General features: G+C 37.4%; 1 long non-coding RNA gene across 1 annotated transcript; it reads left to right on the top strand.

The window, feature by feature from the left end:
• The first annotated feature begins 1,609 nt into the window (after positions 1-1,609).
• On the top strand, positions 1,610-5,116 carry LOC138403903 (uncharacterized). Its single transcript, XR_011238024.1, has 2 exons — positions 1,610-2,032; positions 2,801-5,116. It is a non-coding gene; the product is annotated as an uncharacterized lncRNA (long non-coding RNA).
• The last annotated feature ends 5,139 nt before the right edge of the window (positions 5,117-10,255 follow it).

The following is a 10,255-nucleotide window of genomic DNA, read 5'->3' as shown; positions in this document are numbered from 1 at the left end:
GTTCTTTCCAACTTGTATCGGGAAATGTAACTTTCGGGACGTAACATAGTTGCCAAACTTTTGGATACGTTTAAGGAATCCGTACGACACCCGACGTCGAGCGATAGGAACGCTATAAAATAGATTTCAATATATTTTGCTAGTGTTGAAGAATGAAGAGCCTCGATAACTCAACGGTTAAAGGAGCTGACTGAAATCCGAAAGATCGCCGGTTCAAACCCCACCAGTTGCATTATTGTCGTACCTTCTCCTAGTACAAGCTTTACGCTTAGTTTGAGGGGAAAAGGGAAGGTTAGTCAGCAACTCTTAAAGCTGTGATAGCCTAGTCGGTAGGACGTCCGCCTTCTGATCGGAGGTCGGGGGTTCGATCCCAGGCACGCACATCTAACTTTTCGGAGTTATGTGCATTTTAAGTAATTAAATGCCACTTACTTTAACGGTGAAGGAAAACATCGTGAAGAAACCTGCGTAACTGAGAGTTCTCCATAATTTTCTCAAAGGTGTGTGAAGTCTACCGATCCGCACATGGCCAGCGTGGTAGACTATGACCAAAACCCTTTTTACTCTGAAAGGAGACCCGTGCTCTGTAGTGAGCCGGGGATGGGTTGATCATGATGATACTGCAATATATTTGTCTCTCTGCTTGCTATAAAACCACAGCCTTACTTCGCATAGGGATCGGGCGTTGACATTTCAATTTGCCCAAAATAATGGCGGCCATTGTAAGGCGCACAGCGTACGCGGCGTGAGGCGCATACCAACGGAAAGTAATCGAATTTGCGTACCGAATGTCGGAGAGATTGGCGTGTATCGAATAAATGCCAATTTTCCCTTACGATGACACGACCATGTTTGTTTTTAGGATTCCATGCATTATTCATTTACTCTTTCATTCATGTTTACGACTTGTAATCTAATCATATTATGTAAGTAGTAGGTAATAAGCGGCAATAGCTTAGTGGTTAGATGTCAGCCTCCTATTCCGGGGATCTGGGTTCGATTCCGGGCACGCACCTCTAACTTATTGGAATTGTGTGCATTTTAAGCAATTAAACATCACTTGCTTTAACGGTATAGGAAAACATCGTGAATGAACTTGCATGCCTGAGAGTTCTCCATAATGTTCTCAAAGGTATGTATGTGAAGTCTGCCAATTTAATAATGATAAGTCATCCATATATTCGTTAATAGCATGTCTGTCTGTCTGCTAGCTTTTCATGGTCCATTTAACCAATTTTGACGTTTGGTGCGAGGAGACAGCTTGTATTCCAGAGAAGGGCATAGGTTTAATGAATTCTAAAGAAGACTTAATCTAGTGGACATCAATTATTATTCTTCATTTACTTCGGCCAAAACTTCAGCCCATTCCGGCTGAAGTCGAAGGTTTGGACGAAGGTGATTTGTTTGGCCGAAAATGGCCAAAACCGAAGATACGGTTGGACAAACTTCCCTACATAATAACTTTAAAACAAAAAGAACAGTTTTCATCATCATAATCATCAACCGATAGACGTCCACTGCTTGATAAAGGTCTCTTGTAGGGAATTCCACACGCCACGGTCTTGTGCCGCCTGAATCCAGCGGCTCCCTCCGACTCGTCTTATGAGAAGTGTAATTGCAAAACCCGCTAAAACGATTTTATATAGAAATCGACTTTTTGATTTCTCCTGATAGGTTTCTCAAATCTCTATTAGGTGAATAACTCATTTCCGAGCAAATCCCACTATAACAGCACTAAATTATAACTTTAACTTCATGCTTGGTAACAAAATCCGCTATAATGACATGGGTGAATTTCAAACTCCTCTAAAACAGAATCGACCAATCACAGAGCTTGGTACGCACCACGTGACCTGACAAACAGTATGGCGATTTGTGTTGAGTAGTGAAAAAGTGTAATCGAGTTTTATTGAATTTAAAAACATAAAATGGATGAAATGATGCAGTTAGTGACAAAATGTGACCCTAAACACTCACGGAAACGTCCTATCAATAAAGCTTTGTGGAAACGTGAAGTGGCTCGTGATAAACGGTGAGTAAAAAGTTGACCTGATTCTATATTATTTTGTTCAAAAAATGGTGTTATGCAAAGCGCTGCAAGAAACAATAAAGTGGCCGGGAGTTACACGCTGAACAGATTTGATATTTGCTGTATATTATAGATAGCTCGATTTTTGAATAACAGCTTATTTAATCATAATCACTAAACTTTCGCCTTCAATAGGTACCTAATTAATATGAAGGTGAAAGCTTGTATGTATGTGTGTGTATGATTGTTACTTCTTCACAACTCTGAACTCATTTAGCTGAAATTTGGAATGAAGATAGGCTATAAACTAGATTAACACACAGGTTATCTTTTATCCCATAAAAATCCAAGGTCCCTGCGGGATTTTTACAAAACCAAAATTCACGCGGGTGAAGCCGCGAGCAGAAGCTAGTTGTTTCTATATTTTTCTGAATGAATAATGAGCTTGTTAATCGTTTTGCTTATGTACCTAGTTACCTACCTATAATGTGTACCTACTTATAAAATCTAAATCGTCCGTCCGTCCGTCTGTCTGTCTGTCTGTCAGCGGGCTGTATCTCGTGAACCATCATAGGTAGAGAGTTTAAAATTTTACAGAGTGTATATTTCTATTGCCTCTATAATAACAAATAATAAAAGTTTAAAAATGGCCGCCATGAAAATAAAAAAAATTAAAAAGTGATATTTCTTGTACGATAGTACGGAACCCTTCGTGTTTGAGTCCAACTCTTTTGTTTTGAGAATTAATTAGAGATTATATGTTTTTTCTAGGTACAAGCCCACTGGATTACCTCAATTTCCAAAGTGCAATCATGATCAAAAGGCATTTCGTTGCAGTCAACTAACTTGTCAAGATATCCGAAAGTTTCACAAAAATTTTTATCGATGCTCAAACAAATTATCGCAAGATAACTTTTTGTTAAAATATTGCTCTGTAACTAAAGCTAAAGCTGGCAAAGCTAACAGTAAAAGGAAAAAAGCAATAAAATACACTATTCTCGGAAAGGATGGAAAAAATATTCCTGTGTGTCAAAAAACATTTACAGCAGCACTTTTAATTAAAAAAGACCGTATTCAAGGTGTCCTGAATCGATTCTATGAGAGTGGTGGTTCGATGCCAACAGAAAATAGAGGTGGTGACCGAAATAGTGTAAAGTTTGAAGCAAAAAAATATTCGGTACAGTGGTTTATAGAATCATTTAAAGGACAGGAAAGCCACTATTGCCGATCGAAAAATATTCACAGACTGTATCTTTCTCCGGAGTTAAACATTCGAAAAATGTGGCGCCTTTACAACCAGGCTCGTGAACCAGCGCTCCATGTTAAGCAAAGTTTTTTCAGAAAGATATTTAACACGCAGTACAATATTGGTTTTGGGTCCCCTAGAACAGATGTGTGCTCGACTTGTATCGCAATAGATGAACGTTTAAAATCGGAACCCGAAACATCTAAAAGAAACGAGTTAATGATTGAGAAAAGGATTCACCGTCTAAAATTTAAAGCATTTTACAAAATTCTCCAAAATGACAGTGAGCACATTCAAACTATTACATTCGACTGTCAAAAAAATCAGGCCTTGCCGAAATTACCTGACCAGTCAGCATATTATAGCCGGCAATTCAGCTTTTATCATTTTGCCATAGTTTTGGGGAATTCGAAAGCAAAACTAACTAAACAAAATGTACACTCGTACTATTGGGATGAAACAACGCATGCCAAGGGAAGTAACGAAATTATAAGCGCAGTCTACCATTTCTTACAGAAACTGAGTTTTGATGAACGAATAACAATTTTGAGAATTATATCTGATGGGTGTTCTGGTCAGAATAAAAACACAGGTATGGTTGCTATGCTCGGAAAGTGGCTTTACACGGAGGCTCCAAGACATGTTAAAAAAGTGGAATTAGTATTCCCTGTCGTTGGCCACTCGTTTATTCCTCCTGACCGGGTATTTGCAAAAATAGAAAAAAACCCTTAAGGGTAAGGAGGTGATAGTTTCGCCTTTAGAATACGTTTCAGTATTGGAGGAAAACGCAACATGCACAGGTCTTGCAGATATTGCAGTGTACGACTGGAAAAAGGGATATGAGTCAGTTATAAAACCCACAAGCAGCTGGCATTTTCCTTTCATGAAAAGCAAGCGCTTTTTTTTGACCCGGACAAAAACAAACAATATTTTAGTACAGGGAGAAGTAAATTATAACAGTGAACTAAACGAAAAAAAAATAATTACAAAGAAAAATAAAAAAATTATAAATATACAACCTGTACTGATTCAACCCCACAAAATCGTGCCCAAGCAATCGAAGCTACAAGATGTCGTCAAACTCTTGTCGACCCACTTTGGCAACAACTGGCAAGAAGTAGAAAGCTTAGAATTTTATAAAAAAATCCAAGAAAGAGCGCAGACTCAGCTGTTTCTAGACAATCGGATCGAGGACAATGATGATTCCGTAGACGCGTGTGACTTGTGTGAGGGCGGATTTGAAGAGATAAGTTCGTATGTGTAGAAACTTTTACAAGTGCTTTTGAATCGTCATAATAATTTACCACTGGTTCAAAATGCCGTTTCTACCGAGGAGAACCAGCAAGAAACTTGGCAGTTGCTCTTTTCAAATGTTTAGTTTACACTAATATTATGCCATACTGTTTAAATAATTGCAGCCCCGTGCATTGCTGGAGCGAGTCAAATCCATGCTTTTTTATTTATCACTAGAGGATGCCCGCGATTTCGTACGCATGGATTAAGGTTTTTTAATTCCCGCGGGAACTCTGTAATTCTCAGGATAAAAAGCCTGTCTGTATTCCCAAACTATAATCTATCTCTGTGCCAAATTTCAGCCAAAACGGTTCATGCGTTGTTGCGTTAAAGAGTAACAAACATCCATCCATCCATACAGCCTCACAAACTTTCACATTTATAATATAAAAATAGGATTTACATAAATTTTCGTTTGTATAATATGCTTAACGGTGTACTCTGTTTAATTTCATACATTTTGAAAATGTATGCATTATAACACGTGTTTTGAATTTATAGAATTTTTGTTTTTTTTTTTCTATGTAATAAACTCCTCAACAATAATATTGATGTGTTTTATTATTTTCCTGTTGGCTAATTATAATTTTCAAGTTTTCATACTAAAATTTATTGCATAACACTATCCAAACGTTATAGTAGCTCTCAATAATGTTCCTTGCAAAACCCCCTTAAATGTCATCTGTAAATGTCATAAGCCTCTATAACTATGAGTGAGTTTCAAATTCCTCTACAATGAATTTACTTTCGCCGATAACTTAAAAAAAAAGATAATATTGCCTATAGATTTATTATATCCTGTTTTCCGATCCTCCAACGATAATTTTAATACCTAACAGGATTGCGTTTGTTTAGTCAGAAAGCGTTACAAGTTTTTTTCAAGTGTAAAAGGGGAGTTAAAAAAAGTATTTTAGCGGGTTTTGCAACTACACGCCTCTTATGTCGTCCGTCCACCTAATGGGGGGTCTTCGAACGCTGCGCCTTCCGGTGCGAGGTCGCCATTCCATCACCTTGCGACCCCAACGTCTATCGGTTTCACGAACTATGTGCCTGATAAGTATATGGTTTATGATCTAAAAAAACCTACATGGGCACATTATTTTAATAAAATTATAAAGAGGAGTCACAAAGGGGAACTGCGTAATCAAGTTAAAAGCAATACATCATCATCATGATATATAATCAAATAACACAGGCTCAGCTGTCTGCGTGTAGTAAATAACACATGAACACTTGGAGCTAACCAAAGAGATGACATTACTAGAAAAGCAAACTTTGTAAAAGGTAGAGACGTCATAAACCGTCAAGACGCAAATTGAGGACGAAAATTCCAGTATCTGATCGTTTGAAAAGAGCGACCGACGCCCGAGTTTCTTGCTGGTTCTTCTCGGTAGGAACGGCATTCCGAACCAGTGGTACTGAAGGTAAACCACATAGTTAACGATTTAAAATCACTTTTACTTAAATAAAAATTATATTCTATTCTATTCTATCAGTTGTCCCCTTCCCTCATTTTTATGTAGATACCTTCAAGTCAAGAGAGAATAATCTACTAGGCAAGCGTGCTCCATCTTAGGCTGCGTCATCATGAGAGAGAGAGAGAGAGAGAAATAGAGAAGAGTTGCATCACAGTAATATGTTTGAATCATATTTCATACCACATGATTCCTGCGACTTCGTCCGCGTGGATTTAAGTTAAAACGCCCGTGGTAACTCTTTGATTTTCCGTGATAAAAAGCAGCCTTTGTACCTACTTATCCATCTCCATGCAAAAAATCAGGCCGATACGTTGCGCCGTTGCGGAGTGATTGAAGGACAAACCAATAAATTAACACACTTTCGCATTTATAGTATTAAGTTTAAAGTATAATTCTATACAATACCCATATAATGCATGGATATGTCAATAAGATTAATAATAATTACTGACCTATTTTTGCTGCTCTAGTAATATGGGAATTGGGAACTCTATGACGCTAACTATGAACTCTATGAAAACCCGAAAAATTCACAAAAATGCCGCGAAAAATACTCCACGACACCGCTGCGTGAAAACCATGGCACAAAGTGGATTTTGACTTTTTTTCATTTCGTACGTAGTCCATTGATATACAAGCCCAAGATATTCCAGTGTATTTTGAAAAAGGCTTTAGTACGAAGTTGTTGAGACAAAAAGCGTAGTTATATTAACTTAACCATCTGGAACTTTGCTCACTTTCGTTTTCATGACTTCATAACACTAGGTACCTTTGAGAATTTAGATTTCCAACTCCTCAATCCTGATGCTGCACGGTTACTGGTCCGGGATTTTATCAAAATTTAGACAAAGATAGCTTGCATCCCGGGGATGAATATATGCTACTTTTTGTCCCTGATAATCAAAGAGTTCCAACAGAATGTTTAAATAACCTAAGTAATTCCACTAAGGGTGAAATGTATAGAGCGCACTCTGACTTTGCTTAGACTTAACACAGAGTTAAAGCGAGACAGATGTATATCTCTCACATAAATCTGTCTCGTATTAACTCAATCTTAAGTTTGAGCAAAGTCAAAGGGCGCTCTGTAGATCTCAGCCTAAGATTAAGGCTGAAATCCATAGAGCGCACTTTGACTTTGATTTATGTGAGAGATATAGCTCTCTCTCGTTTTAACTCTACCTTAAATCTGAGTAAAGTCAAAATGCATTCTATAGATTTCACCCTAAGTCGCAAGCATCACCTTTTTTGTACAGAGATAGATTGCATCCCATATACCGATATAGGCTACTTTTCATTCCGGAAAATCGAAAAGTTCTTTAAAAACCTTTTCCCAGGCGTCATTTAGATCTCTATATCTTTGCTTTATTATATCAGTGCTATAGTCTGATACATTTACAGCGTTATTCGGTCCGCTTTTATATTTTCTTTGTAGAATTTTTGAATAATATACAACACAGGCAGAAAAGTATTTTTTCGGATTTTTTGGGCGGCTATTTGACCAGCGTTTGTTGACTATGTGATTTTGTAGGCCAAACTTTGACTTTTGGAATTTACTTTTTCATTTTTAAATTCTACAGATTTTTACCAAAGCACACTTAACTTGCTTAAACAAGTAGCAAATATATAAATTAAGAAAATAGCATAAATAGGGTCTTTGACTTTAGTAATAAAATGAAGTGATTTTTAGGGTTCCGTACCTCAAAAGGAAAAACGGCACCCTTATAGGATCACTTTGTTTTGTATAGCGGAAGTTTATGGGGTTAGAATTCATTAGTAATTTCTGCGGGAATATTTTTTTTTAAATCAAAAGTTCCCGCGGGATTTTTAAAAACCTAAATCCACGCGTACGACGCTGCGGGCACCAGCTAGTCATATGATAAATTCTTGATTAAATTATTAATTATAAGGGGAAGAAGAATATAATATAAAACCTAATGGAATTTTACCTAAAACCAAGATAGATACAATAAATTTCCAGTATGAATCAGAAATTTGCTTTGCAATAGTTTTGGAAAAGAAATCAAATACTTGGATTTACTTTACAGACTAAATATTAATCTGATAAAGTAAGTAATATATTATTATTATACTAGTGTAGAATGAAGCAGAGTTTCCCATTTGTCAACGTCATTCAGACACTCAAGTTGTGGAAACTGGCTATCTTATTATCGTGCGCATTCCGCTTCAGTGGAACCTTGAAGCCATGAAATTGAGAATTGCTACTGAACTTATAGTAGCTACTTAGAAGTTTGGTACTGTCAGAACTGAACATACAGGACAGACGGACTGGACAGACAACAAAGTGATCCGATCAGGATAACAATTAATTATGTTAAAAATAAATAAAAATCATGTCTTTTTATAATTAAGTATTCACTTTGATAATGAATTCTAGCCCCAAAAACTACCACTATACAAAAAACTGGCTAAGTGCGAGTCAGGCTCGCGCAACGAGGGTTCCGTACCTACTATAGTCGTATTTTTTCGACATTTTGCACGATAATTCAAAAACTATGATGCACAAAAATAAATAAAAATCTGTTTTAGAATGCACAGGTGAAGCCCTTTCATATGATAACCCACTTGATATATTAAAGTTATCTTACTTCGAAAAATAAAAATACTAATTATTAGTTTTTATTTTTTTTATTTCGACAAAATGAAAAGTGAACATTTTACACCACACTTTTAGACCAAAGCAATTGTGGTTTATGACCACAATTTAATTTTTTTTGTGTGATGTAACCCCAAATTCACGGTTTTCAGATTTTTCCCCTAATGCTAGCTAAAAGACCCACCTACCTGCCAAATTTCATGATTCTAGGTCCACGGGAAGTAGGTACCCTGTAGGTTTCTTGACAGACCGACAGAAAGACAGACAGACAGACAGACAACAAAGTGAAAGTTAAAGTGAAAAACGGAACCCTTATATGAAGTGATCATATCATAAGGGTTCCGTTTTTCCTTTTGAGGTACGGAACCCTAAAAATCACATCAGTTTATTACTACAGTCCAAGAAAGACCCAATTTGGTAAGTAAAGTATGAATGACTAATTAATACCTTGTTGCCCCAAAATGCGTAAAATTAATTGAAACATCAAACTGTAATGGGGCGAAAGCAGCTCGGTTGGGGCAAGTCAATAAACCGCATTGATTTCCCCGGGCGGGGCATTTCATTAGCAACTTTTCCCTCTCGCGGAGCCTATACTACCCCAGCATCCTTATGAGTCACTGTCGCTATAAAAACAGCTTTCAACCATCGATATAAGTGACAAGATATGGTCAAGCGAACAAAATTTTTCACGGTTTCGAAACCAAATAAATCAGCGCCACTGAAATCCAGACGTCACTAAGGTTGCATTGGTGCTAAAGCACCACTGAGTGGGTGCCATTTTGTTTGTTCAATAACCCTGTTCATACGAAGTAATCCATACTAATATTATAAATACAAAAGTGTGTCTGTCTGTCTGCTAGCTTTTCACGGCTCAACCGTTCAACCGATTTTGACGTTTGGTACAGAGATAGCTTGCATCCCGGGGAAACAGTTGAAAGCATTGACTTATATAATACTAGATGACGCCCGCGACTTCGTCCGCGTGGAATTAGGTTTTTTAAAAATCCGGTAGGAACTCTTTGATTTCCCGAGATGAAAAGTAGCCTATGTCACTCTCCAGGTCTTTATCTATACTCATGCAAAAAATCACATCATTCCGTTGCACTATTGCGACGTGATTGAAGGACAAACCAACAAAGGGTACTGAAGGGTACTGATAAAAATTGAAACCAGTGCCGGGAATAGAACCCACGACCTCCCACTAACAAAACCCCAGCGCCAGGGAGGTCGTCAAAATTAAAATCTAAATATATAAAAGGAAAACTGACTGACCGACTGACTGATTTATCGTAAACTACTGGACGGATCGGTCTGTTCACGTTATTGTACGTAGGTTGTTGGCATGCAGATAGCTATTATGACGTAGACATCCGCTAAGAAAGGATTTTTGGAAATTCAACCTCTTTGGGGGTGAAATAGGGGTTTGAAAGTGTAGTCCACGCGGATGAAGTCGCGAGCATAAGCTAGTAAAATATAAAAGCCACTAAGTAGGTAAGCTAAGTAGGTAGGTAACTTTTATTACTCACACTGTAATAAAAGTTAAAACTAAAAAACTGTGAAACACGTTACACCACTACGTTCACAGCTTTGTCCAA

The sequence above is a fragment of the Maniola hyperantus genome, chromosome 22, assembly GCF_902806685.2.
Source record: "Maniola hyperantus chromosome 22, iAphHyp1.2, whole genome shotgun sequence".
Lineage (NCBI taxonomy): Eukaryota > Metazoa > Arthropoda > Insecta > Lepidoptera > Nymphalidae > Maniola > Maniola hyperantus.
Note: the sequence above shows the minus strand (reverse complement) of the source record. Positions and strands in the feature narration are given on the sequence as shown.